The sequence below is a fragment of the Ochotona princeps genome, chromosome 1 (assembly GCF_030435755.1).
Source record: "Ochotona princeps isolate mOchPri1 chromosome 1, mOchPri1.hap1, whole genome shotgun sequence".
In the NCBI taxonomy this organism is placed as follows: Eukaryota; Metazoa; Chordata; class Mammalia; order Lagomorpha; family Ochotonidae; genus Ochotona; species Ochotona princeps.
Window position 1 is genome coordinate 107640887 of NC_080832.1, and position 27261 is coordinate 107668147.

At 50.5% G+C, this 27261-nt stretch overlaps 1 long non-coding RNA gene across 1 annotated transcript in view; it reads right to left on the reverse strand.

Moving 5' to 3' along the window:
- LOC131481803 (uncharacterized) overlaps positions 1-24847 on the reverse strand; it is an 86187-nt gene extending 61340 nt beyond the window's left edge. Inside the window, exon 1 of the long non-coding RNA XR_009246572.1 lies at positions 24838-24847. This is a non-coding gene — a long non-coding RNA (uncharacterized LOC131481803). The remainder of the gene's footprint in view (positions 1-24837) is intronic.
- Positions 24848-27261: the final 2414 nt, after the last annotated feature.

A 27261-nucleotide genomic window follows, 5' to 3' on the forward strand; every position in this document is an offset into this window, starting at 1 on the left:
GCCATTTTCCACTGCTTTACCACGTGCGTTAGCAGGGAGCTAGATCAGAAGTGGAGCAGCCAAGACTCTAACTGGTACTCACATAGGATTCTGGCATCACAGACTGAGGCTTAGGCTGCTATGACACAATGCTGGACCCAGATATTTCTTATTATGGATGAAAAATCAGCCTCTCTCAGGGTAGCCTGGGAGCTGCCTCTGATGGTGGCTGCTGAACACATCCACACATCTATGTGTTGGAACCTGTCACAACTCTGTCTCCCACCAGATGCCTCGGGTGCCCCACATTGCTCCAACTAGCAGTAATGTGGACAGGGAGAGGGTCTGGGGATGAAGCACAGACAGGAGACCAGTGATGGTAGAAGTCTCTCCCAAGTCTCCTTTATTACTCTTTCACCTCTCCTTCTATACTCTTCCCATCCCCCCCAAGTCCTTTAGCCAAGCAATTGGATACAACTGAGTCCAATTAGTCTAGGTGCTTTTAGCCACAAGCCCACTTCCTGCCCCACCCCCCTCACCTTAACCAGCGCTAACTTCTTAGCCCACAACACCACATCAACACTGCCCAGCCCAGCTTCTCCTCACTGCCACTGCACATAGCATCCTGTATTGGCCCTTGCATGGGCTGCACGCCGTTGACACAGGCTGCCCACAAGGACATGCCCAGCCTTGCATATGTAGGCTCAACCTCTGAAGGATGTGGCAGGCAACGATCCCATGGTCATGTCTGCTGCCCAGCAATGGCTAGCAGTGAAAGGTGAACTTGCCCCCTTTCCCCACCTGGAGGGTACCCCCCAAAGCCCTCACAGACCTCTGGCATGGTGGAATAAGTGGCCACAGGAGTGACCAGCATGGCTCATCACCCATTGTATGGGCGTGTTCCAGCGTGGCTGCAACCTCCCAGGTCACTGCTTCCATCTGCTCCCCAAATACTCCACCCAGCCAAGACTCTGCTCCAGCCAGCCTTGGCTTTTTTTAGGGGAGTGTGGGCGGGAGACCTGGGACGAGGCAGTTTGGATCACTGCATGGTCTTGGACAGCCAGCTGGTCATTTGGGGACTTTGTCTCCCACCCTGCACAATGGGTAGACTTTGGACCATAGGACCCCTCAATATGCTATTCCCAACTGCAGACTCCCCCGGGCCAGGGCCCACATTTGCCTGGGTCCACATGCAGGTGCCTCAGTTCCAGATCCCATGGACAGTCAGTGGGGGAGGAAGGGACGAGAACAGATAGAAGGAAGCATGAATTACCAACTGCAGTAAGCCAGAAAGAAAGAAAAAGCCCTCAGGTTCTGAGCTAAGTATTGTGAGGGGAGGAGGTTGTTAGATAGTCATTCAGCCCATTAAATGAAAATGAATGAGAGTGTGTGTGTATGCCTCGGTCAGGGGCAGGGGCTAAACACACAGCAGAGTGTTAATTAGCTTGGTCACAGGTCACTGGGAACAGAAAATGCTCAGCCCTGCCTGGGCATTGCCGCAGGAGCTGGGATGAGGGGACTGAGAGCAGAGGTGATGCAGCATGGCCGGGACCAGGGTCCGTGGATGGTACTAAGCTCGCTCCTCTTCCGAATGCCACCCTGACCCCCAAGCCTGGGACCAGGGTCCGTGGATGGTACTAAGCTCTCTTCTCTTCCGAATGCCACCCCGACCCCCAAGCCTGGCTCCCAGGGCCTTCTTGGAGGCAAGGCTTCAAAGCTCCTCCTGGGCTGCAGCCACTGGACTCAGGGTGGGGGCGCCCAAGGGTGGGCAAGAAGGGGGCCTAGCACTCACTCACTCCTGGGGAAGTTTCCAGAAAGATTTTCCAAGGAGAAAGCAAAGCAAGGCAAAATGGAGTCAGCTGGAGAGAGTGGAGAGTGTGGCAGGTGGAGGGTTCAGTTTGTGCCAAGGCTAGGAGGCTCGGGACGGTGTGCCTGGTGGAGGAGCTGCAGGTCATCTTAGGTGGCTCCCTCCACCAACCGCAGTGGCATCTGCCCTCTGAGGACCACCTCCCAAGTGGCAACTTAAGACATCTGCCAGGACGTCTAGGGCAGGGGGAGGAGGAGTGAAGGAGGGCCCCGCCCAGCCCCGCCCACCCTCTGCTCCATTTGTCCTCACAAAATAAGAGCTGTCCAAAGAGCCTTGACCCAAGTTCTGCAAATTCAGGTTCAGATCCAGATTCCGAGCTAGTAGTTCATGGGGCTCGGCCTTCTACGCTCCCACAGTTGTGTCTGGAAGTCGGGTGCACACCCCAGGAGTAGCCCCCTCACAGTGTCCCTCAGAGTAATGCTGTGAGCCACGTCCTTGTGGCCCTGATTGCACCATGGGGAAACAGGTGCCTTTGGCACAGTCCCGTGTCTCCATCTGGAGGGAAGCTCAGTGGGTTTTGCAGCCATTTTTTCTGCCATTGACCTGGGGAACCCCAAGATGAGGGAACTGGCTTTCTCAGCAAACTGAGTGCAAGGCATGTGTCTCCCTCATCAGACAGAGATTTCTGGGTACTGGGGTCATGCTCTTCCTCCAGCACACCAACAGCTCCTCCTTCACACCACACACCTCTGAGGCAGGAATCCCATCTCCTGCACCACACGGGTACCCTGAGGACAGGGCTGCTCCTTTATCTGACTGGGGCCCCCTGAGGACAGGGCCGTGTCTCCCTCCTCAGACCTGGGCTCCTTGAGGAAGCGGCTGTGTCTCCCCCTCAGACTGGGACTCCCCGATTTTGAGGCTGTGTTCCCCTCGAGACTGGTCAGGGGCCAGGGTGGGGTGGGATGGGGGAGGACCCTGAGGACAAAGCCGCCTCCCTCCCTCACTGCAGTCTGAGCTCCTGGCCTCCGCCAAGAATCGGCCTGGGGCTGACTCAGTACCAGCTCTCTCTGCAGCCCCACTTCTGCCGTAGGGCAGATGAAGGGAGCAGGTTGTATTCCCCTAACGGCAGGCTCACCCTTTGGTGATGAGAAATAACATCCTGCTGTAGGCAGAGCAATCCTCACCACAAGGTGGAAACTGCTATTTTCTACCAAGAGACAGAGACATTCTCTACTATTTCAGAGTACAGTCCGAGGTCTGCAAAGCTGGCCCAGGCCCCTGGGGAGCCAGGGCAGGTGAGGCTACCCCCTGAGAATTTGCCTGGTCCCTCCCACTCCCTTTGGGCTGACAGAAGAGCCCCAGGGAGGCGATGACCTAGGCATGGAGGAAATGAAACTCCCCAGCAGGTCAGGTTCATTAACAGTTGGTGATCCACATCCAGAGTCCCTTTTCCCTAGGAGAACACAGATGGTACAGGAACAGCCGTCTTGGCTGGGTCCAGGAGCAGGCAGCGTTCATGGAACCACGGGCTCAGCAGCAGCTCAGCTCTGCTCTACAGCTCCCAGTGCACGAAGGACCCTACCAGGTCATCCCTCCGGAAGCTAGGCACACTGTGGAGCTGATGCCCTGAGGACTCCATCCCACTGTGCCCACTCAGCTGCTCCTTCCTTCTGCACCCCATTTCCTCTTCTTTAGGGCCAGGTGGGATGGTTCAATGGCTAAATTCTTACCTTGCAAGTGCTAGGATTCCATACAGGTGCTGGTTCAAGTCCTGGCTGCTCTACTTCGCATCCAGCTCCCTGCTTGAAGCCTGGGAAAGCAGTCAAGGATGGCCCAAAGTCTTAGAACCCAGCACCCGCATGAGAGATCTGGAGGAATATCCTGGCTCCTGGCTTCGGATCAGCTCAGCTCTGGCCATTGTGTCCATTTGGGAAGTGAACCAGCAGATGCATGGTATTTCTCTTCTCTCTCCACCTTTCCAACAAAAATAAATAAAAATTTTTTAAAGAAATGGTGACAGTAAAATGCCTCTGTATGTTTTTCCAAAATCCAGGATTGAAAGACAAATAATGACGTTCAGTAGACTGAATAAGAAAAATACTAAAAGACCAACAAAAATATATATTTTTAAAAGATTTCTTTAGTTTTATTGCAAAGTTAGATATACAGAGAGGAAAGACAGAGAGGAAGATCTTCTGTCTGATGATTCACTTCCCAAGTGACTGCAATGGCTGGTGCTGTGCCAATCTGAAGCCAGGAACCAGGAACTTCCTCCAGGTCTCCCACGTGGGTGCAGGGTCCCAAGGTTTTGGGATGTCCTTGACTGCCGGGATTAGAACTGGCAGCAATATGGGAACCTGGCGCTTGCAAGGCATGGGACTTTAGCCACTAAGACACCCGCCAGGCCCAACAAAAAATATTTTTAAAATATATTATCCATTTGAGAGAGAGAGAGAATCTTCCATCCACTGGTTCACTCTCCAAATACCTTCAATGGCCAAGGTTGGGCCAAGCAGGAGCCAGCAGCTCCTTGCATGTCTCCCACATGGGGGCAGGGTCCCAAGCACTTGGGCCATCCCTGCCTGGCTTTCCCATGCTGTTAGAGGGAGCTGGATTAGAAGTGGAGCAGCCAGGACTCAAATTGGGGCTCGATGTTCTGGAGCTTTTATTCTTCAGAAACAGAGGAGAACACCATTAAACATGTGACTGCACGACAGTAGTGGTCATCACAGGTATCATGAAGGAAAAGGGCTCTTTACCAATCTACAAGTTACTACGTCAGGAGTCATCACATTCATTCATTCACACTGACTGAGCATCCACAATTTGCCCAAGCTTGTTTCCTGCCAGGCAGGGAAGCCAATAACGTCCCTCCCTCCTGCAGTCATGGTCCGTGATAAACAGCAAGATCTTGCACTGCTAAAGCAGTGGGAGATGTAGCTCACCTGCCAGGCCAGGCATGATGCCAGACAGTTACAGAGAGAGAAGAAGAAATAGAGAATCTTCATGCATTGTTCACTCTCCAAATGAGCGCGACAGCCAGAGCTGGGCCAGGCCAAACCAGAATCCAGGAGTTTCTTCCAGGTCTGCCACATGAGTGCAGGGTCCCAAACACCGGGGCTGTCCTCTGCAGCTTTCCCAGGCAAAGTCCAGAAGGGAGCTGTATTGGAAGTGGAGCAGCCTGAAATCAAACCAACACCCATATGGGATGCTGACATTGCATGTTCTGGCCCACTATACCGTCTTCCTACCTTGTGTCAACTTTGGGAGGCATCACTGTACACAGAGAGGAAACTATAGCCAAAGACAGTCTTGGAAAACTATGCACTTGAGCCAGAAGGTCAGTACAAGGCCTGTTTCCTCTGGGGCAGGGGATGCTGCACCTGCTCTAATGCCCATCCTCCTGGTGACATTCAACCAAGTGGTAGTGTCCAATACATCACTGCTCGGTAGGGGAGGAAGGAAGGCCTTTGGGACCTCATAGCTACCTGAGTTCCCAAGGCACACCAAGGCCCAACGCAGGTGCATTTCCTCCTCGGGGAGTGACTTTCCCGAGAGCTTGCATTTTCAATGAAGAGATTTCTTTCACCTATTATCTATCGACTTGATTCCCATTCCACTCTCATTTCTCAGTGCTTAACCAACAGTTATGGCCCAGCGACATGGATGCTGAGCAAATGAAGATGCGCGTGTTCCCAGCCACCATGGCTCTGCTCCTCGGGATGAGGTGTGTTCAGCCCTAGAGGGCCCTGTCCATAGGGGTCACACCTCTTGGCAGGTACCTTTTTCTGTCTCATGAGTGGCACCAGTCCTCAAGCCTACCAGGCCCAGAAGGGAGGTTGGGATGGGCAGAGAAGAGGTAGAGATGTGTATAGACTTGGGTATTGGGGCCACTGTGTCGGGAGTGTTTGTCTCAGCCTTGAACTTACTTCACACACACATTCAGGCCTGCCGAAGTGTCTTGAGGTTTGGGAAACACATAGAATGAAGTGATGGGGTGGGGGTGTGCTAGTTGCATGCCAGGGGAAGACAGAACATCACCAGATGGGGCCAGATACTATAGATCTCCCACAGCTCGCCCGTCTGGGTCCCCTTGATTTTATTTCTGAGATGCGAGTGGGGATCTCCGTTTTCTCTCATTTGGGAGGTATACCCACCTGAATACCATCTGATACTCTAGCCTTGCCTCCTCAGGACAAGCCACTTCCAGATGTCTTCTGCACCTGTTTTTCCTGGGAAGAAAGGAGAGTCTTTCCTTGGCCTCTAATGCACCCTCTGCCAGTTCATAGCAGGCTGCTGGTAGGGCTGGGCCAAGAGCAGCCCTCAACCCATGGTGGGAGTGGGTGTGGGGCACATAAATGGAGGAGGCATCCCTTTCCACCCTGGTTTCTCTCCCTGTGAGTGGGTGGGAGTAAGCTGCAGGTGCTGATCTACTCCCCTGTTTTGGCTTCTTCTCTTACCTGTTTCACTTCCACACTCCCGTTCCCGTGTCCCCAGCTCACCTGGCATGCGGCTTCTTGACTCAGATATGTCAAAAGACGGGTGCGCTGTGTTAATTATGCAAATTCGAATCCCATTTCTGCCACTTAGTCCTTGAGCTGGTGCTGTACGCTTTCTCTGCATCTGTTTTCTCTTGTGTTGTGACAGGCCCTGCATCACAGATATTCTGCGGATGAGCTGGGCAGCCCACAGCACCCGGCATAGGCAGACTGCTGGCAAGTCCCTCAGGGAGCTCAGACAGATCCCTGGCATTTCCTGCCTCCTCACTTTGGGCATGTTCATGCAGCATTTCTGGGCAGAACCAGAAAATGTTTCCTGAGCTCAGTGCTTGGCTGGGATGACCGGGGTCTTCCTCACTTGGGTTCTCCTCCAGCCCTGGCTCCAAGCACTGTTGCTCTGTATCCCTGGTTTCTAGTTTCCAGTCTGGGCCAGTTGCTACTCCCTCAGGGCACAGCATCCTTCCTGAAGTTAGTGGCCAGGGGTCCTTGAGACCCTGCCCTCCCAGGGCACATGTCCAGGCAGGGAGGCCAGGCCCAGGGTGACACCTGTCTGCCGCTAAGACCTGCTCATGGCTTCTGTTCCCTTCACTCAGATGCAGATGCAGGGACTGATGGGAGACCCAAGATGCTCTCCCCTTGGATCACAATTTCTGATGAACTTCCTGTAAGGCTCAAGTTCATGTTCAGAACCAGAAATCCACAGAGAATAAAGTGGGAATATGAGGTGTCGTTTTTATTAGGGGGCTACAAATGTGGGGTTTGGGGCCACAAAGGGATGCGCTTTACACTGTGCCATATGGTGCTATAGGTTCCTTTTGATCCTGGTGAATCCATACATCACTGCTTGGCTGAGGAGGGGGCTGCATTCCTCAGGTCTCACCTTACCAGCCATCTTTCTCAGCCTCCTCCTGGGCTGCCCCCCACCCACCCTGGTTGGGCCTTACACTTGCAAAGAGTAAAATGCTACACAGACATAAGTTGTTAATAAAATCAGTCTTGCTGGGGTTGGGGTTGGGGCTGGTGGTGCCTCTGGATTCTCCTTAATGGCAGCCGTGCACCAGAGATCAAAACTCAAAGGAATGGACCAGGAGTCTAGGCCCAGCCTGCCATTAACCTGCTCAGGACCCTGGGCAAGGTTTGTCCTCCTCCTGGGCCTTGGGGATTCATTGATAAAATGAAGGTTTTTCAAAGCCCTCAAGTCCCTGATCCTGGAATTTACCAAAACCTGCAAACAAGAGGCCAGATAGCTATACCTCTGTGTGCACCAGAGAGTTTTCAGCCATGGACTAACTTGTTCTCTGTGTGATCCTGATACACAGGGATGGCTTCCTGTTTTATAGATGAAGACCCTAAGATTGGGAGAAATTCAAAATCTCCCAATTGGGGGTGGTGGAACCCATGAGGCACCTTTTCCGCAGAAATAGGTTCTCTGTTTCTTGCCATTGGCCAGGCAGGAAGGACATTTTTACTTTAAAAAGAGAGATCCAATTAATTAAATTGCGGAAGGAGAGAGACAGAGAGAGAGACAGAGCGCTTTTATATTCTGGTTCACTTCCCAAATGCCTCCAACAGCTGGAACTTTGCCAAGTGGAAGCCAGGAGCCAAAAACTCAATCCAGGTCTCACATATGGGTGGCACAAACGCTGAAGCCATCACCTGCTGCTTCCGAGGATGCTTCTTAGCAGTAAGCTCGAGTCTGGAACAGAGCCTCAATCCCAGACCCTCAGAACATGGGATGTAGGTTTCCCAAGGGACAGCCCAATGTCCATCTTTGGAAGGAGGGCATTCATTCTCCTCCTGAAACACATTCAAGTAGTCAGGAAGAGTGAACATGCATGTTGTGTTCAGTGTACCCATTTGTGTGTGTGAGAGAGGCCATGTGTTTGTGTGTTGGTGCTTGTGTGTGCATGCATTGGTGAGTTATGTGTGAGTTCATGGACCTGTGTGTTGATGAATGCCTGTTGGTGCATGTCAAGCCTTGCATGAGTGCCCATCAAGGCCGTGGGTCCTCGGAGATGCCCTGGAGGGAAGGCACTCAGGCCCTCACCTCCACCTTCTCTTCCCTGGCTTCCCTTCCCCTCCCTTGTGGCCTCCAGGCACTCTCTGAATTGGTGTTCTTTTGCAAAGAAAACAAAGCTTTCTCTTTCCAAACTCTGAGTGCTTTTACTTGCTGAAAAATCCATAACAATTAACCAGATCTGTTTGGGAGAGGAAAAAAAAAAGAAAAAAAAGGGCCTGGGGCCAGCGGAGATGGCTCCAGCCAAGCGGGATGTGCTCTGTGCTGGTTAAAAATGCAGCAGGAGCGCTGGCATATGATATGAGGTGCAGTCTTTTACTAAAGAGATTTAATGGCTCACAATTCAATTTGAACTGAAAGAATCCCCCGGATGACTCCTTATAAAGTCTTCCCGAGCCCCAAGTCGATATCTGTGGGGTAGATGAGGAGGGGTCATCGATTAGCTGTCCTTGCTGATGAGCATGACAAGCCAAGGAAGTTGGGGGGTTGGGGTCTTGTGCACCATTACCTGATAAAACTCACACCTGTCCACTGTGCTGCCCAGGCCAGGACCAAGGATGGTTCATGTATGGGTTGGTCACTGACCAAGTTCCTGGGAGCCCACTGAACCCAAAGTTCTTTTGCTTACCAGAGGTCACAGCACAAGGAGACCCAGAAGTCAAGTTTCCAATTATTTCAAGCCACAAAACCTCAGAGATGCAAGGTAAGGAGGCCTGATCTTTCAGGACAGTGTAGACAAGATGGAGCTGAGGTTATAAACACTGTCTAAATCGCTCCCTCCATGCTTAAGCCACATCAATGACAGCCAAAAACCACCAGTGTGTAACAGCTGGCTGTGACCCTGTGATGACCTCTAGCTCACTACGAGGTCATTGTAGCAGTTACCACTGCTGGCACATCTATTCCCATCATACACCTGATGCCATGCCAAACCTTGCTCATTTGTGAATATTAAATGAAGTCCTACCCCAGACACCATCCTCTACACCTCTGGTTCATACAAAGGGATGGCCTGGATCTCCTGTGTGCCCCTTATCTCAAGCTTGCACACATGCCTTCTTGAGTGTGCGCTGTGACTGCCTGTAAGTATGTCTAGCGTCTTTGCTGGCCTTCAGCAGCATCCTATCCTCCAATTCTTTCCTGTGTCAGAGACAAGGACCTGGACCCAGCCATCCCACAACAACTTGAAGACTGTTTTCTAGTAAGTTGATTTCTCGAATGCAAAGAGATATTTCTGTGGCAGCATGCATATCCTCATACGTTGGGTTGGATAACTTCACTGGGAACACAGCATGGATTCCTACAGTGAGAAAAAGCCTTTAAAAAGCTCAGCTGTGGCTGGTGTCATGACGCAACTGGCAAAGTCACTGCTTGTGATGTCAACATCCCATGTAGGCACTGGTTCATGTCCTGGTTGCTCCACTTCATTCCAGTTCCCTGCTAATGGAACACTTGTTTCTAATGATCGCACCTGGCATGCCCTTCGGAGACCTGTCTAGATAGAACTGACTACTGCTTTCTGCGTACCTACTATCAGCAGGCAGGTGTCTGAATCTGTACCTGTTCCAGCTATTGGCAGCTTACAGTCAGCATGTGCCTAGAGCAGGAGCCAAAACTCAGCACCTTGTGCTGTGCTGTGCAATCACAGAGTACTAATGTCTGGCCCACAGCTCAGGCCTGTCTGCCTTCCTCCTTGCTGCCCTGTTTCCCTGGCTCCCTTCCAGCCTGCCAACCACAGTTGTGTGCCATATCATGGCATGCTGGACAAGGATGGGCCACACATACAGCAGCAGTTGTATAAGATGGCAACAGAGCTAAAGACTCTTTCTCATCCAGTGACATTGGCGCTGACGTAGGAAAATGTAGTCACAGAGGAGTATGACAATGTTGCAAGGACAAAACTTACTGCTCTGCCAGCTTTGTGAGTCTAGCACAGGTGAGGGGGCCTCCAAAGTCCATGGCAAGAGTCAGAAGACATTGGACATTGCCTGTGAGCTGTGAAACACTCTCTCATACAGCTATGTACAGGACAACGCTTCACGGGACGCAACCTTGTGATGGCTGTATGTATGTGATGGTTTTACTTCTGATTGTTATTTAGAGCATATTCCTATTTGCAAAAGCCATGGTGTTGAGTTAAGCCGAGAGCAGCCTCACAGTACCATGTGCTCCTTGCATGCATGTCTTGACTGCATCAAGATGTCACATGGGGAGATTGTCCCCATGAAGTGGAGGGTTACACCGTTGTTTATTATGCTGTCACCACATAGGGGCTCCAGTTAGAATGCCAACTGCTCTGCTTCCCATCCAGCTCCCTGACAATAGACTGGGAAAGCAGTGAGGGATGTATCACTCAAGTTCTTAGAACTGTGCACCCACATGGGAAACCTGGATGAAACTCCTGGCTCCTGGCGTAGGTCTGGTCTAGAAGCAGCTATTGTTGCTATTTAGGGAATGAACCAAAGGATAGGAGAACACTCTTTCTCTTTTCAATAAAACGTGTGTGTGTGTGTGTTTATTAGAAAGGCAGATCAGGTTTAATGGAGAGAAGGAGAGACAGAGATCTTCCATTCAATGATTTACTCCCTAAATGGCTGCAATGGCCAGAGCTGAGCCAATCCAAAGCCAGGAACCAGGAGTCTCTTCTGGATCTCCCAGGTGGGTTTAGGGTCCCAAGGCCTTGGGCCATCCTACAGTGTTTTCCCAGGCCCATAAGTAGGGAGTTTGATTGGAAGTGGAGCAGCCAGAACTCAAATTGGCACTCATATAAGATCCTGACACTTGCAAGGCAGAGGGTTAGCTATTGGAGCCATTATGCCAGGCCCTGTCTTAACTCTGCTTTCCAAATAAATAGATTAAATCTTAAAAAAAAAAAAAAAAAAGAGGACTCATGGAGTGATTGACCTACACCGTTTAGGTTGTATGAGTCATTCTTTGATGCTCACACCAGGGAGTACTAAAGACAAGACATTTTTCAGAACTTACACCAATCAGATATGCTTCTGGGGAACTGGCCAAGTCACTACAGAGGCTCCCAGCGGGAGAGGCAGAGAGGAAGCCCTGAAGGGCCCTAAGGCACACAGACCGGTGAGACCGAAGGCCAGGAAGACCACCATGGCTCTGCTCATCATCAGCACCACTATAGGCAGAAAACATGATTCATTTTCAGTTTACCTTTTCTTCAACATAACAAACTTCCACTTTTCGAGGCTTAATTGGATCTATTCTTGGATGCGACAAAAAAGTTAGTGGGAAATGAAAGGGGCAAAGCAAGGGGGAAAAAAAGCATTCCAAGTGAATAATTGAAGATCACATCCATAATTAATGGCATTTGGCATGCATCCCCTGGAAGCCTCATCATAGAGTGGAACGTGCTAATTAGAGCAGTTTGGTGCAAATCGGCCTGCGCAGGTGTGGAAAAGCTGCCTCTGCTCCCCTCCCCACTGGTGGCCCCCACAGCAGCAGCCTGAAATTCTCACAGGCTAAGGCAGGGTTTGCATCCGTCGTGGAGCTCAGTTCCGAAACAGCTCATGGTACAAAATGAGCTTCTCTTCTTTCAGAAGATGTGGATGTGTGTGTATGATCTTCAGACACATCAGGCTGCAGCTAGACAAACACTGGAGATGAATTCTCTGCTGTGGGGAGTGTAACAGGATGGAGCATGACCAGAGCAGGGGGTGGGGGAGGGAGAGGAAGAAGGGACAGCTCCATCACCTGTTCCAAGCATGCTGAGGGATGGGCAAGAGGACCCATCACAGAGCCAGGTGTGCCTGGGAAAGCTAAGTCGACAGGAGACCTTCCATTTACTCATCCAAGCCTTGTGCCATCCTCCTCTACCTGTCTTCTCTCCATCTACGGAAACCAGGGGCTCCCTTGAGGTCTGACTGTGGTTAAAGTTAGCATGTGGGGAGCCCATGAAGGAGATTGAAGGAGGAAGGAAAGATAGCTGAGACTGATGCCTTTTCCCTCTTCCTTTCTGAGGACTCCCTGAGGTCTGCCCACCTCCCTGGAGCAAGGACTCCAGTCCTTGTCCGGCAACCCTCTACCCTTACCCTTCTCCTACTTGGTACTCAGGGCTGTAGACTGAGGGGTGTGACACCGCATCCCTACCAACCTGGGTTACAGCAAGCACTCTGTAACCCAGAGTGGCCTGAGGCTTCCCAATAGGTCCAGTTCTGTGTCCATCAGAGCCTCTTCAATAACCTCTCAAAGAGTGATGCCAGTTTGAGCCGAACATCTCTGACTAACTCTGCCAGGCCATGATGGAGATAGTGGGAAAGAAACTCTGGCATAAGGCTGACATTCTTTTACATTCAGAGCTCTCAGTTTAAAAACCAAGCTTTTTGTTAATATAAAGGTTGCTCTCAATAACCTGTCATATATCTTGACTGTTTCACTGGATAGGGTGTGGGAGACCAAGGAAGCTGTTGGAGATCAAATTATATGCCCTTGAGACTCATACTTCGCAGCTCTACCTTCCCAGGTGGCTGTGTCTGGAGATGGTATGTTAACGGAAATCATCAAGGCCAAGGAAAGTGATTAGAGCAAAGTCTTACGTGCCTGGAGACAGGGCACAGGAGAACTATTGAGGACACACAAGGACCCAGGTCAGGAACCAACAGCAGCAAACAACAACATGGAAGCGGGGAACAATTCTGTCTCGGGTTCAGTACCCTTATCCTGCTGTCTTTCACTCAAATCCTGCATGCCCTCCCTAGGGAGCCAGCACAAATCCTGAGGGACCTGCACACCACGGTCCACCTGAGAACCTGTCCATTTTTTTTTTTTTTTTTTTTTACACAGAATGCCAACTTTATTTGGGGTCCGCCTGCATCTTTTTTTTTTTTAATTTTTTTATTAATTATTATGCATTATGTGACAGTTTCATATGCTCTGGGAATCCCCCCACCCCTCCCCAGAACCTGTCCATTTTTACAATTTTTTTTTTTATTTGACAGGGTTGAGAAAAGAGTGGGGAGAAAGACAGGGAGACATTCAGGAACTCAATCTAAGTCTCTCTCCTGGGTGGTGAAGACACAACTGCTGCTTGAGCCAGCTCCTGCTGCCCCCCAAGGTGTGCTAACAGGCAGCTGGAGTCCCAGACACCAAGGCCACTCATGGTTCCCGCAGGGGTCCCAAAGAGGCCAGAGCCTGGAGTCACAGAGTGGAGCCTGAGACATTCTCCCAGGGTGGGAGCTACCACCTCCCACCCCCTCTCAGCTCCTGAGTGACATCAAGCAAAGGTGAGCTGGGAGCACTGAGCAGTGGACTTCCAGTAGGCGTGCGGAGGACACAGAGAGCACAGGGTGAACACAGGACCTCCCTCCAAGATCCCAGTCCCTGGCACAAGATGGGCCCTTACTGACAGCTTGGCCTGTGGGAAGCCAGCCAGCACATGGTGGGAACACTGACACCACCTTGGAAGTAGCAGACACGGGACCGAGAGGACTGCAGTATCCCAGCCGCTGTTGACTTCATCAGCCATGTCTTGAGTCCCAGGCTAACCTTCAGATGACCACGGCCTTGACTGTTGGTTGCCCTAACTGCACCCTCATGGGAGATCTGAGCTAGTGCCACTCTGCATTGCTGAGCCCAGAAACCAAGAGACCATTTACTGCTGTGTCAAGCTCCAGGGTTTTAGAGTAAGTTATTATGCAGCAATAGACACCTAATACCATGGTCGAGCAGCTTCCTCTGGCCATGGTGAAAATGCACCTTCTGCCTCCACCTGAATACACAGAGTCACAATGAAACCAAAGATAAATGCAACTCTAAAAGCTTTGGAAATCATGAGCTACTTTGGTAACGCTTTTCTGCAGGCAGAAAGAAAGAAATGGGAATTGTATTTCAGAGCAGAGAGAAAAATCCCTTCAAAACATTATGCTTGGGGCTAGAGTAGTGGCATAGCAGGTAAATCCTGTGAAACAACAATCCCAAAACAGTTCCTAATATGGTCACTCCACTTCCTCTCCAGGTCCCTGGTAATGGCCCTGGGAAAGCAGTGGAAGACCACCCAAGGGTTTGGGTCCGTGCTACCCATGTGGGAGACTGAGATGAAGCTTCCGATGTGAGCCTGACCTGGACCTGGCTATTGTAGCCATTTGGGGGAGTGAACTAACAGTCGAAAGATTTCTTTAGCTCTCTCCCTGTCTCTCTGTAACTCTGATTTTCAAACCAATGCCTCAGTAAATCTTTAAAAAATAAACAACGTTTGCTTTTACTCCTTCTGTAAAAAGTCTCAGGATGCACCTGTTTATTCAGGACTCTCTCCACTACCTGCTTCCCTAATGGTTACACTTGCAGCAGTATCTTTTTACCACTTGCGCAAGGCCAGGACAGAAGAGGTGACTCATCAAACCTCACCAACACCCTTGGGAGCTGGGAACACTGTGAACCTTGGATAAGTGTCCTTGTCGCAGCAAACACAGAAGTAGACAAACCAAACTCAGCAGAATTTCTGGGAAACAGCACAGAGTGCCAGTTCTAAGAGTCAGGGCGGGGTCTGGGAATCCAAAGTTTAACATGGAGCCCAGATGTGGTGCTTTCCGTGCAGGGGCCCTTCATGCTGTGATGCTAAGAATCATGTGGAGAGTGCTTGTGGATGGTAGCTGTCAAAGTGGGGTCAGGGAGCAGGAGAAGCAACTGGAATTTTTAGGGACTTGGTTGTATACACAGATTCTTAGGCACAGGCTAGACCCATGGAGCCAGAAACCCTGGGGGCAGGGCCAGTTGTCTTTTAACCATCCATAGGGTCAGTTCTCCACTTAACAAGAAAATAGCCAGCCCAGAGATTGTGATATGTAACAATCAGAAGGGCAGACTTTTAGCACAGCAGTTAAGATGCCACCCAAGACACCCACATTCCCCACTGGAGGGTCTGGGTTCAATTCCCAGCTCCAGCTTTCTGCTGATGAATACCTTGGCAGTCAGCAGTGGAAGGATGACTCAAGTCGCTGGGCTTTTGCCACCCATGGATGAGACCTGGATTGAGACTCAGGCTCCTGGCTCCCTGGCCCAGCTCTGCCTGTGGTGGGTATTTGAGTAGTTAAGAAGTAAATGTAAGCCTGCATGTTTCTCTCTCTCTCTCTCTGCCTTTCAAATAAATGAAATTTAGAAAATAATTGTATAGATGATTCTCAGCCTGGGGAACAGCTGAGAAACTTTGTAAATATCAAAGGCCTTCCTGGGTGCTGGTGCCGAAGGTCCCAGAAGACCTACCTTGTCATCAGCTTGCCTCTGGGGCTCTCCAGAAAAAGAAGTCTGAGAAATAACCAAGACCTCCCTGTGCAAAGTGAGTGACATTCCAGGGAAGAGCAGGTCATTAAAAAAAGCGCCCCTCCCCGGCCTCCCAGTGTGTACACATACTCCTGCCTCCCAACCTGGCCTGCAAGTGCTTCCCTGAGAAAAGTGGAGAAGATGAAAATATCCCCCCAAACCCAGAGGACTGAGATGAGGCTGGGTCAGCAGGGTGTATCTCCTTTATTAATTCATTCCCTCCAGCTGACATCTCATTTTCTCAAAGGCGACCGTGGAGCCTGGCTTGCTGCCCCACCAGCTTCCCTCTCCTCCCCCTTGCCAGGCAAGAGCACCCCTGGAAGAATAACAAGAAGATTAGAGCAGGCTGCTGGGCCTATCAGTCACTGGGAAAATGAACTGCTCCTTCCGCCAGCTCTTTGGCAGACACGTGGTTTGATTCAGGGGCAGACCCAGCCACTCTCTTGTGGCTGCAGCAGGAAGTGGGTGGCACCTGAGCCCTGACTCCTGTGTCCTGAAATGTTGTGGCTGCAGGGGTTCTTTTCTTGCTGTTCTTTTTTCCTGGGGTGCCCAAAATATCAGTATCAATGTGACATTCCCTCCATCATCCCCTACACACACGCACGCGCGCACACACTCACTCACCTCTTCTTTTGTTTAGTCATTCATTTCACATTTACTTCCCAAGCACATTCTGGCTTCAGGTGTTATGGTAGGAATTGAGAATACTTGCAATTACATGTGACTTGAAATAATAATTAGTATAAAAAATATGTAATTTCACTTATTGGAAAGCCAGAGAGAAAGGCGAGAGGAGATTTTCCACTTGCTAGCTCACTCCCCAAGTGCTCTCAGCAACTAGAGTAGACCAAAGCCCACTCTAAAGTTTTATCTGAGAGTCTCCCACAGGGAAGTCAGGGACCTAACCCCTAGAGCTCTTCCTACTGCCTCCCAAAGTGCATGAGGGCAGAATACTGGGGCCCCACGCTGGAGCCTGAACCAGGACGCAAAGCCAGGTGCCGCAATATTGCATGTGAGCCCCATGGGAAGCTTAACCATGGCACCAAATGCTCACCCAACGCTTGAGTTTGGTAGCTTCCCCAGAGCCTCCCACAAGCTAGGTGAAATACCTGTACATGGAAAGGGGGCCTACTCTCTGCAATAATTGGGAGACAAAGTGAGAGCATTGGAGGAGGACTCTACATGCTCAGCACCTCCTGCATGCCAGATGCTGACTGGGGAGGAGGGAACAGAGTGGACAGAGATCCCTACCTTTGTGCAGCTCCCAGCCTCGTAGGGGAAGACAAAGGACAGATAAGCATGTATGTGCCTGGGCATCAAGAACTTTGGCTAGGAAACCAAGGTGAGGGATTAGAAAGCCCCAAGAGAAGGAGGGCTGATATTTGATAGTGAATGGCCAGGGATCTTTAAAGAAATATCCAAGTGGTACTTGAACTGATGGTCCTTCCCTATGGAAGAAACAGCCTGGTGTGCACAGGTATGGAGGCGCTGATGTGGAAGAACAGCCGCAGAGTGTCAGTCACGTCTGTTTGGGTGGTGTGACAGTTCTTGGCTCAGCAATTCAGATTGTACTCAGAATGAAGGTGAAGTGACTTTGTTTCTGAGCACAGAATGCATATTGCGTGGGGTCTGGGGGCCAGGAGGTAGACAGGAGGAGACCTGTTGGAGTAAATGTGGCCTATGGTTAATCATTGTCCGTGCATCTGCCTTGGGCAAGACCAGGTGTTGGAGTCCAGAGTAGGTGAGCATGGCTCTGCCTGGGTGCCCCATGACTTTAGCAGCTCTAGGTTTGTTCTCCTGGTTACTCTAGAGGCTTGTAAGACAGCCAACATCTCTGGGCTTGCTTGCTTCCTTTTTTTTTTTTTTTAAGATTTGTTTGTTTTTATTTGAAATATTTACAGAAATATGGAGAGACAGAGAGAAGGAAAGAGAGATCCATATCCCATCCCTTGGTTCCCTCTCCAGATGGCCACAATGGCTAGCACTGGACCAGGCCAGAGCCAGGAGCTTTCTCTGGCTCTTCCACATGGGTGGCAGAGGCTCAAGTACTTGGGCAATCCTCCACAGTTTTCCCAAGCACATTACCAGGGAGTGGGATCAGAAGTGGAGCAGAAAGTACAAGAACTGGCCCCATATGGGTTGCTGGCACTGCAGGTGGAAGCTCGCTCACTATGCCACAACACCGGCCCCTATTTGTCTTTTTTATCTGCTACCATGAGGGATACAACCTCACCACTGCCATCACGGAGATACATCCCCAAAGTTCCATGGGGCTCTGTAACAGGTCACAGGAAATAGGAAGGCCCCAGTAGAAAGTTCCATTGAAGTTCAGAGTGATAAGTTTTCTTAGAATAATACTCTTGAACAAGATGATGAACATCTTTCTTTGCCTGGAATCCTAAAAAGTGCTATTCCAAGAAGACCAGGGAGTGGAGTTTCTCAGAAAGGTTCCAGAGTGTTGAACGATACTGAGGACATTGCATCCTCTGGCAAGAAGCACAAGACCCCCAAGATTGAGGATCCATACTTGGACTCAGTGCAAGGCCCCTTTAAGAACTGGAAGGGGAGGACTAAGTTAGTGGTGTCCAAGGAGGGCCAGTGGTGACTGCTCAGGTCCACGTGTCTGGTGGAGCAGTGGTTGTGGCACAGGTGTGTGTGGCTGGAGGTTCCTGTTGAGGGCTCCCTGCCTGAGGGTCAGAGACTCAACCTTTTGTTCCTGCGGCTATCAGGGGTTGCCGACTGACTGAGAGACCTACCAACCTCCCCCAAATCAGAACTTTGAGCTGCATGTCTCTTCCTTCTTGCTTATGCTCCCAGTACACTCAGAGGTAAAATTCATTCCGTCCAGACTGCTGCCATGTCTATTACTTAGTAGGTCTTTTCTTGACCTTTGTTAACATTGTGCTTTAAAAAAAGGGGGTAGAGGGCAGTAGCCTAGTGGCTAAAGCCCTCACTTTGCATGCACCAGGAACTAATATGGACACCAGCTCTAATATCAGTGGCCCTACTTCTCATCCAGCTTCCTGCTTGTGACCTGAGGAAACTGTCAAGGATGACCCAAAGCCTGGGGACCCTGCACCCATATGGGAGACCTATAAGAGGCTCCTGGCTCCTGACTTTGGATTGGCTCAACTCAGGCCATTGCGACTACTTGGGGAATGAGTCAGCAGATGGAAGATCTCCCTCTCTGTCTCTCCTCCTCTCTGTATATCTGACTTTCCAATAAAAATAAATAAATAAACCTTAAAAAATGGGGGTGGGTTCAGCCTTGAGGCACAGGAAGTGAAGCTGCTGATTGTGATGCCAGCATCCATGAAGGGTGCTGGCTTGATCCTGGCTGCTCCATTTTTGACCCAGCTCCCTGATAATGGCCTGCGAACACAGTCCAATACGGTCTGAATTGCTGCACCCAACATAAAAGAATTAGGTAAAGCTCCTGGCTCCTGGATTCAGACTGGCACAACTCCTGTAGTTGCAGCCATTGAGGGAGTGAGCAAGTGTTGGAAGATCTCTCTCTCTCTCTCTCTCTTGCCCCAGTTCTATCTTCTCTATAACTCCACCTTCTAAAGAAATGAATTTTATTTTATTTTTAATTTTTTAAAGATTTATTTATTTTTATTGCAGAGAGGAAGAGAGGAAGATTTTCTGTCCAATGATTCACTCCCCAAGCAGCTGCAATGGCTGAAGCTGAGCCAATCTGAAGCCAGGAGCCTGGAACCTCTTCTGGGACTCCCATGCAGGTGCAGGGTCCCAAGGCTTTGGGCTGTCCTTGACTGCTTTCCCAGGCCACAAGCAGGGAGCTGGCTGAGAAGTGGGACTGCTGGGATTAGAACCGGTACCCATATGGGATCCTGGTGTGTGCAAGGCGAGGACTTCAGCCACTAGCTACCATGCCAGACCCAAGAAATGAATTTTAAAGGTCTTTAAAAATGGGGACATTCTCTAATAATACAAGACAAATGCTTCTGAAAACCACCCTACCCTCAACTCACGACTCTGTGAGGCCTTGGAGAAGAAAGGGTGCTGGGAGAAGAACCACAGGAGCAGGGATCCTCTCCTACCACTCAGGCCCCCTGCTGCCTTCACATCATCCTCCCAAATGCTTCCAGGCTCTGCTGCACCCCTGGCCGTCTGCCAGCCCACCTCTCCATCCATCTCTCCATCCTTCCATCTCTCCCTCCCTCCATCTAACCAACCTTCGATCCTGCTCCAATCTCTTGGCCAACATCTAGAGCTTTCCCCCTGTGCCAGGAATGAGGCTGTAAAGATGACCAGGTATTGGCACCTGCCCTCCAGCCACGTTGCAGAGGATTTGCCCTGCAGTAAGAAGGAGATGCATTGGTACAACTGGGAGAGTAGTGAACACTGAGCTCAGAGAAGGAAGAGAGTCTTTGGGCAAACCACTAAACTCAGCCTGTTCATCTTCTGTAAAATGGTACCCATTGTACCTGCCTCAGAAAGTGACTGGTCTGCTTACCTCTGGCAGTGTCTCAAAGCACTGCAGCCATTTTATGGCCTCTCATGACTTCATGAGTCAGTTGTTCAGCTGGTGCTTGGCTGATCAGTTCTTCTGCCCCATATGGTGTCAACTGGTGTTACTTGGTAATGTTTGGCTGACCCAGATGGCCCCCAGAGGGCTTCACACCTATGCCTGACACCTCAGTTGGAAGGGCTGATGGGCTGGGTCTAGCTGGGATTGCTAGCTGGAGTGCTCACACCTGGCCTTTCACTACATTACAGTGGCAGCCTCAGGCTATTTAAACTTGCTACACTGTTGCCCAAGGCTCCTAAAGATAGAGTACCCAAAGAAGGAGCCACTGTAGGTCATTCAAGTTCTGGTCAGAAACCTGCATGGAGTTTTTCTTCCCAATTTTGTTGCTCAAAGCAGACCCAGGACCTGCCCAGGTTCAAGATGAGAGGACTTGAACTCCACCCATGCATCAGTAAAAGGGAATTTGGGTCATTCTTTAATCTACCATTGAAACAATCCTCAGAGAACAATTGAAAGATAGCCGAAAGTATGCAGGATTCTGACCTGGCAAGTCCCCAGGGAACCTTTAAATGGACTTCTGACCATCTGCTATCATGAGTGGCTGGCTAAAGGTGACCACTGATTCAATCCCTTTAAGTCCAGAGATGGTCCTTGATTGAGGCTGAAGGAGCCCACCTCTCAGCCTGGATGAGCTCAGAAAGCAGCACTTAACTTCCCATTACAGGGATTCCTCTGGGCTGTTAGGGGACAGTGAACATATTCCCCAGGGCCAGTGTTGTGTAGTGAGTAAAGCTTCCATCTGTGCCAGCATCCCATATGGGTACCAGTTCTTGTCATGACTGTTCCACCTCTGATCAAGCTTGCTGCTAAGGTGTCTGGAAAAACAGTGGAGAATTGCTCAGGTCCTTGGGTCCATGCATCCACATGGGAGACCTGGAAGAAGCTCCTGATATTCAGCAGCCCAATCGCAGCCACTGCAACATTTGAGGAGTGAAAAATTAGAAGGAAGATCTCTCTCTTTCCCCTGTTCTATCCCTCTGTCTTTCAGCTAAATAAAATCCTAAAAATAAAAAATTAAATAAATAAAAAGGAAAAGGAAATAATCAATGACAGTGATCACTAGGGAGCGGTATTTTTTTTTTTTTTTAAAGATTTATTCATTTTATTACAGGGAGCGGTATTCTTAGGGAGATGGTGGTACCTGGCTGCAGGACACCCAAAATCCTCGGCATTCTGGTGCCTTCTATCAAAAAGCATAGTGCTTGCTTGTAACCTAGGCATATCCTCTCAAATACCTGCAAGCCCCTCTGAGTTACTTAAAGCCCTAAGGCAACGTAAATGCCCTGTGAATGGTTATTATGATAATGAGAATGAGAATGAGAAAATACTATGTACATGGAAGCTGTGTCATCACCCCTGTGGGATGCATTGCTGGGGACCAGCAGGTCTCTGGTGCTTGGAGAGATGATTGATGAGATAATGAGAAAATAGTATGTACACACTCAATATAGGCATCTTTTTTGTGTTTCAAATATGTTTGATCTGTAGGTGCTTAAATCCATGAATGGAGACCATGCAGACATAGAATGCCCACTGCACTCGCATCTCAACTTGGCTTATTCAAAGTAACCAAGCAGGGGCTGAAGCTGTGGTGTGGCAGGCTAATCTCTGCCTATAGTGTTGGCATCTTGTATGAGCACCAGTTCATGCCCTGGCTCCTCCACTTTCCATCTAGCTTCCTGCTAATGGCTTGGGAAAGGAGTAGAGGATGGCTCACATCCTTGGGGCCCTTCCACCCATGTAGGAAACATAGAAGAAGCTCCTGGCTCCTGGCTTTGGTTTGGCCCAAAGCTCTGGCCTTTGCTCCCAACTGGGGAGTGAACCAGAGGATAGAAGATTGGGGGTGGGGGGAGAGAGAGAGAAAAAAAAATGTATATATATATATACAGAACCACCAAGTATAAATTGGCCATTGGCAGGTGTTCCAGGGACAACCTGTTAAGAGGCAAGGTGCAGCGTGGAGACCTCTCCCTCCAGGCAGGACAAGCAGAGCCAGCCTGGAAGGGCTCCCAGTGCCCTGAAGGTGCCGATGAGCAGAAATGGCCCTGGGCTGCAGAAGTGCACCCCCTCAGAGCCCACTGCTGAAGTGGAAAGGACCATTGCATTGGTTTAGAAGAAAATGGAGTTTTTCTTGATGTGGCTTTGGGAGCTAGCAAGGCATCCACTGAATCCTAAATATCTACTTAGAAAACATAAGCCTTCCTCTGCCTGGCACAGGCTCTGTTTGCTCCATGTGGGAGGGAAATTACTTTCACATGCGTCTCCCACCTGGAGCCGAACCACTTAGATGCCACTGCCTGGAATGGTTTGGCTGTGCCAGGGCTTCTGTCTACTCCTGGAACACTGCCTGCCTTCCCATGGTTTCCATGAGGAAGAGGCATAGCACTCACAGCCTGGCCCATAGGGAGGGGCGAAGTCCTTGGGAAAGGTGCAGCTGTGGCGGTGTGGGCCTATGCACCTGGTGCTGAGTCAGGCCCTTGACACACATCACCTTATTTCATGCTGGCAGTGCTGGACAGGACAGGGTGAAGAGGTGGTGTGTGTTGGCTGATCCTCTTTGACAGTGAAATAAGCCAGATCCCAGGAATGTGGAATGGGCTGCTCAAGCCATGTCCATCCTATGGTGTGGAGGAGTCACAGTTTCTCTCCTCCAGGTCTGACCTCTGCCTTTGATCCTACTGGCAAGTGTGGGGTCTTCCCCCACCCAACTCCTCTCCCCCTCCATCTCTGGCCTTGTCCATTGCCCAATCCTTCTTCCCCGTCCCATCCAGTTCTTACATGCACAACAGCCCCAGACCTCAGGGGCTCCCTGACCCCAAGGCATGGCCTGTGCTATGTCCCTTCTCTCCACACACAAGTGGAAGCTAAGAATGTGTGGTGTTCCTGGGAGCAGTGAGGGATGTGGTTGCGGAACCAGAGCTGCAGGGTATGTTGTTTGGCTCCCATCTGGGCACACTGGGTGACATTAGCACTGGCTTGGATGGATGGCAATGGCCCATTCTATGGGGTCTGAGCTGCAGAGCCATCATTCTTCTGAGGCAGCATCTGAGGGGAATCATCTCTCCAAGCACCAGAGACCTGCTGGTCCTCAGCAATGCATCCTACAGGGGTGATGTACAAACTAACACCTCAAGAGAAACAACTGCTTCGCCCCTCAGACCAGGGCTCCCTAAGGATGGGGCTGTGTCTCGCCCTCAGACTGGGCTGCCTGAGGTTGAGGCTGTGTCTTCCCATTCAGGCTAAAGGCCCTGTCTTAAGATGTCATGTCTTTATCTCTTTATCTTTGTTTATTCCTTTGGTATTTACTCAGGGCTAGGCATGTTTGTTGGCCCACAATGTGATGCAAAAACAGTTAAAATCCCTGTCATTATAGTGTATATAATGTTGTGATTAGCCACCAATAGGGGCCAATTGTAAGTGCTAAGAAGTTGCCAGAAATAATGTCACCGAGTGGGGTGGTGTGGGAAGGCCTCACTGAGCAGTGGGCTGAGATTCAGATGAGAAAGAGCCACCTGCAGGAAGATCCTCTGTGACTGAAGCTTCCTGACCAAGTGACTAAAAGTGTAAAGGCCCTGAGGCAGGAGAGGGAGCAGAGAAGGCCAGGGAATGGAACTGGTGCGTGAAGGGGCAAGGAGGCCAGAGGTACTGGGTGGGGAGTCCATGCAGGGATCACAAGGCGCCATGGGCCACAGTGAGGTGTGGGAGCTGGCAGGGAAAGGGGACAATGATTCCCATGCCATGGGTCCTCCTGGGTTGCTCCCTGGGAATTTGACCTCTGCATGTGAGAACTTCATCCCTGGTGTCAGTCCCTGGCTCCTGCCCTGAATGCAGAGCCCTGCCAGCCCCAGGTCTCCTGTCAGTGCCCTTTGTGCAGTGTTCCAGGTTCTGCCCACCATCACCCCCACCCCTCCCTGCTCTCTGGCCCTCGGCCCAGAGCTTGCCCCACAAACTACCCACCCTAGGGCCTGCTGTACAACATGGGTCTTAATGTGGCTGGCGAGGGGCAGCCTTCCCTGAACCCTGAGCTTCCATCACCACCAGAGCCAACTCCCACAAAGGGGGGGGGTGCCCATCATCACATGTCTTCTTTGCAGACCTGTAATTAATCAGCGTGATGAATCTGTCATGCTTAGGCAGATAGCACAGGGCCCAATTGGCTGCTTCGCCCAGCTTCTGTTTGGTGGAGACAGTCTGTGCTCTTGGCAGGGCTGCAGCGGCTGCAGCGAATGCAGCCAGGACTGCCCAGGCACACTGCTGCTGGACAATCTGAGTCAGAAGCTGAACAAAGGCCTGTGGGGGAGGGGGCTGGGCCCTTTGACCTGGGGCTGTGGGGAAGGGATAGATTTGCAGATTCATTCCTTTGGGTGATGAGCCCCTTAATTCTACCATTTAGAATCCTTTTTATTGTAGATGGCAGGATCTATAGTTTGGTCTTCTATAATATGACAATTTATTGGTTTAATCACTGAAAAGCTCAGAGTAATACTGGCTTCGGGTATGGTTGGATCCAGGTTACCAAAGTCAAACTGCAAGACAAGAATGGAGGAAGGACCAGGGAAGCATGGAAAGGCTGGGCACTCCTGGGTGAGAAAGCAGGGAGCCATGTGCCAGGAAAGTAGCCACAGAATATCCCCTTTCCCCCTGGAATCTCCTTTCCTGGGGTAGTAAGCACCTTTACGCTTCTCACAGAGCATGGAGGTCAACCTACCCCAGCTCTGGAGCCAATGCAGGTCAACCTACCCCCGTTCTGGGACCAGTGCCTAAGTTGGTGTGTACAATTGTTTGGGAATACAGCTTGCTCACTTCCTGCATGCTATCCACAACTGCTTTTGCACTTTAACAGTAGAAGCCCTGTGAACTGCAAAATGTATAACATTTACCATGTTGCCCTTTAGGAAAGAAGTGCACTAAGCCTTGATACAGAATTTTGGGGCTAGAAGGGTGTCAAATGTGTCTACCCTATACCTCTGTATACATGTAAGAACCACCACAGAATCTGAGTGTCTGAGCCCAAAGCTAGGACCTAGCTTGCTGCTGAGGCTGGATGGGGTCTAGAATTCTCTGGTTCTTTTAGGATTGTTTCTTTCTTTCTTTTTCTTTCTTTCTTTCTTTCTTTCTTTCTTTCTTTCTTTCTTTCTTTCTTTCCTTTTTTTTCCTTCCTTCCTTCCTTTCTTTTTTTCTCTTTTCTTTTTCTCGTTCTTTCTTTAGTATTGAAAGAAGAAAGATCTTCCATCTGCTGGCTCACTACCCAAATGCATGCAACAGTCAGAACTAAGCCGTGTCAGAGCCAGGAGCCTGGAATTCAATCTGGATCTCTTGGGGGGTGTGGCAAGGGCCCAGCTAATGGAGTTATAACCTGCTACCTCACAAGATGCACATTGTGAGGAAGTTGAAACTGGAAACAGAGTCAGGACTCAAACATAGACATCCTGATAGGGAATGTGAGCATTGCAGGCTGCATCTTAGTCACTGAGCCAAAAGTCTGCCCTGGAAGTCAACATGCTAGCCATAGCTGCAAAGTCACTCACACTGGCACACTGACTAAGAACCTGGGCTGGGACTGATATGTGGTTGAGGGTGTCTGGGATCCACAAGCTGGTCAGGACCTGATGCCCCAGGGGCGAGACAACATCAGTCCCCTGTAGATGTGCAGCTGGGCCCCAGCCCCTACCCTTTGCTAGCTCTCCAGTGGCCGCCTGGGAGAGGAGAGCAGAAGTGGTATTTTTATGACCCTACATCATGGCCTTCCAATCGTGTGGGAGGTCAATGAAAGGTTCCAGTCTGGCTGCACTTTCTGTAGTGGATACAGGATGCCCTAGGATGAAAGTCAACAGGCAGAGCAGGATTACTTAGCAAAAACACAGGCAGTGTTTTGCCTGGGCCAGATGCTGTTCCAGCCCTTTACCTCCACATCCTTGCTCTTCATAACCATCTATAGGGCAGACGTAGGCTCACAGGACAGACTATGCTAACAAAGCCTGAAGAGGTTATGTAACTCATGCCATGCCACACAGCTTATGCCCATCAGGGTCTCTGCCAAGGCACTTCTGACACTTCTCGGGGCTTATTGGGAGTGTGCTTAAGCAGAGGGAGAAGGGGCATGGATAAGGAGAGCTGGCACATTGGGATGCACACCTAAGACCTGGGGTTGGGATAGCCTCAGCCTGTCCAGGGAGAGCTCTGGGACCAAGACTGCCCATTTGAGGGGTTCTTCTGGGCAGAAATGCCCAGATCCTAGCATGCTTGCCAAGCAAAATCACCAAATATGGCTGACCCAGAGGAACTGACCTCAACTCCAGAGCTGAAGCAGGCCTTGAGATTCTGTCTTTCCTGTCTGAACAGTTAATTTGGCCTTGAAAGGGTTCTAGGAGGCCTGTCTAGCCATGTGGCAGGCAGCCAATGACCTCACATCTACGTGCTTGCAGTCTGGGGCCAGGGGCCAGTGTACCTGACTCTTGTGCTTCACCCCTTGGGGAAGTGCTAGTCTGAGGTGTCCCAGATTTGCCACCACCACCAACTTCATGTCTGGGCAAATCACTCTATTCATTCATTCACTGAGCACTTGCTGGGTGTCAAGCTTTGTGGTAATGTGGAGAATGTGATGCCATGGCCTCACAGAACCTTCCACCTCGGGGTGAAGGACCACAGCAGCTCACAGCAATGCCATACAGTCAAATCAGGGCTGGAATGGAGAGCTTGCCAGTCACCACAGAGTACAGAGTCATGGCGCTCTCATAGCCTCACCTTCTCTGTCTGATAAAGGAAGGGTTAAACTCAACGGTCTCTAAGGCTCCTTTCCACTCTATGCAGTCAGCTTTGCAGCAAAGTGGAGACATTTTGGAATCAGTTCTAGTGGGTCAGGAGTCTGAGACTCCTGTGTAGCCCAACGTGAGACCCTCACCTTGGCTGTGCAAACCAGACCCCAGGTGCTGCAGCCCCCTTCTGCTTCCCACTCCATCTCCAAACTGTGACCAGTAAGCACTCAGAGAAAGATTGGCTTTGTGTTCCTGGGACCTGGACACCAGGCCTTTGCTGCTCCAGCCTCAGTACAATCCTCCATCTTTGCCTCCATCCGGACACTATGAGTGCCAGAATCCAGGCTGAGAGCCAGGTCAGCCAGGCAGGCAGCAAC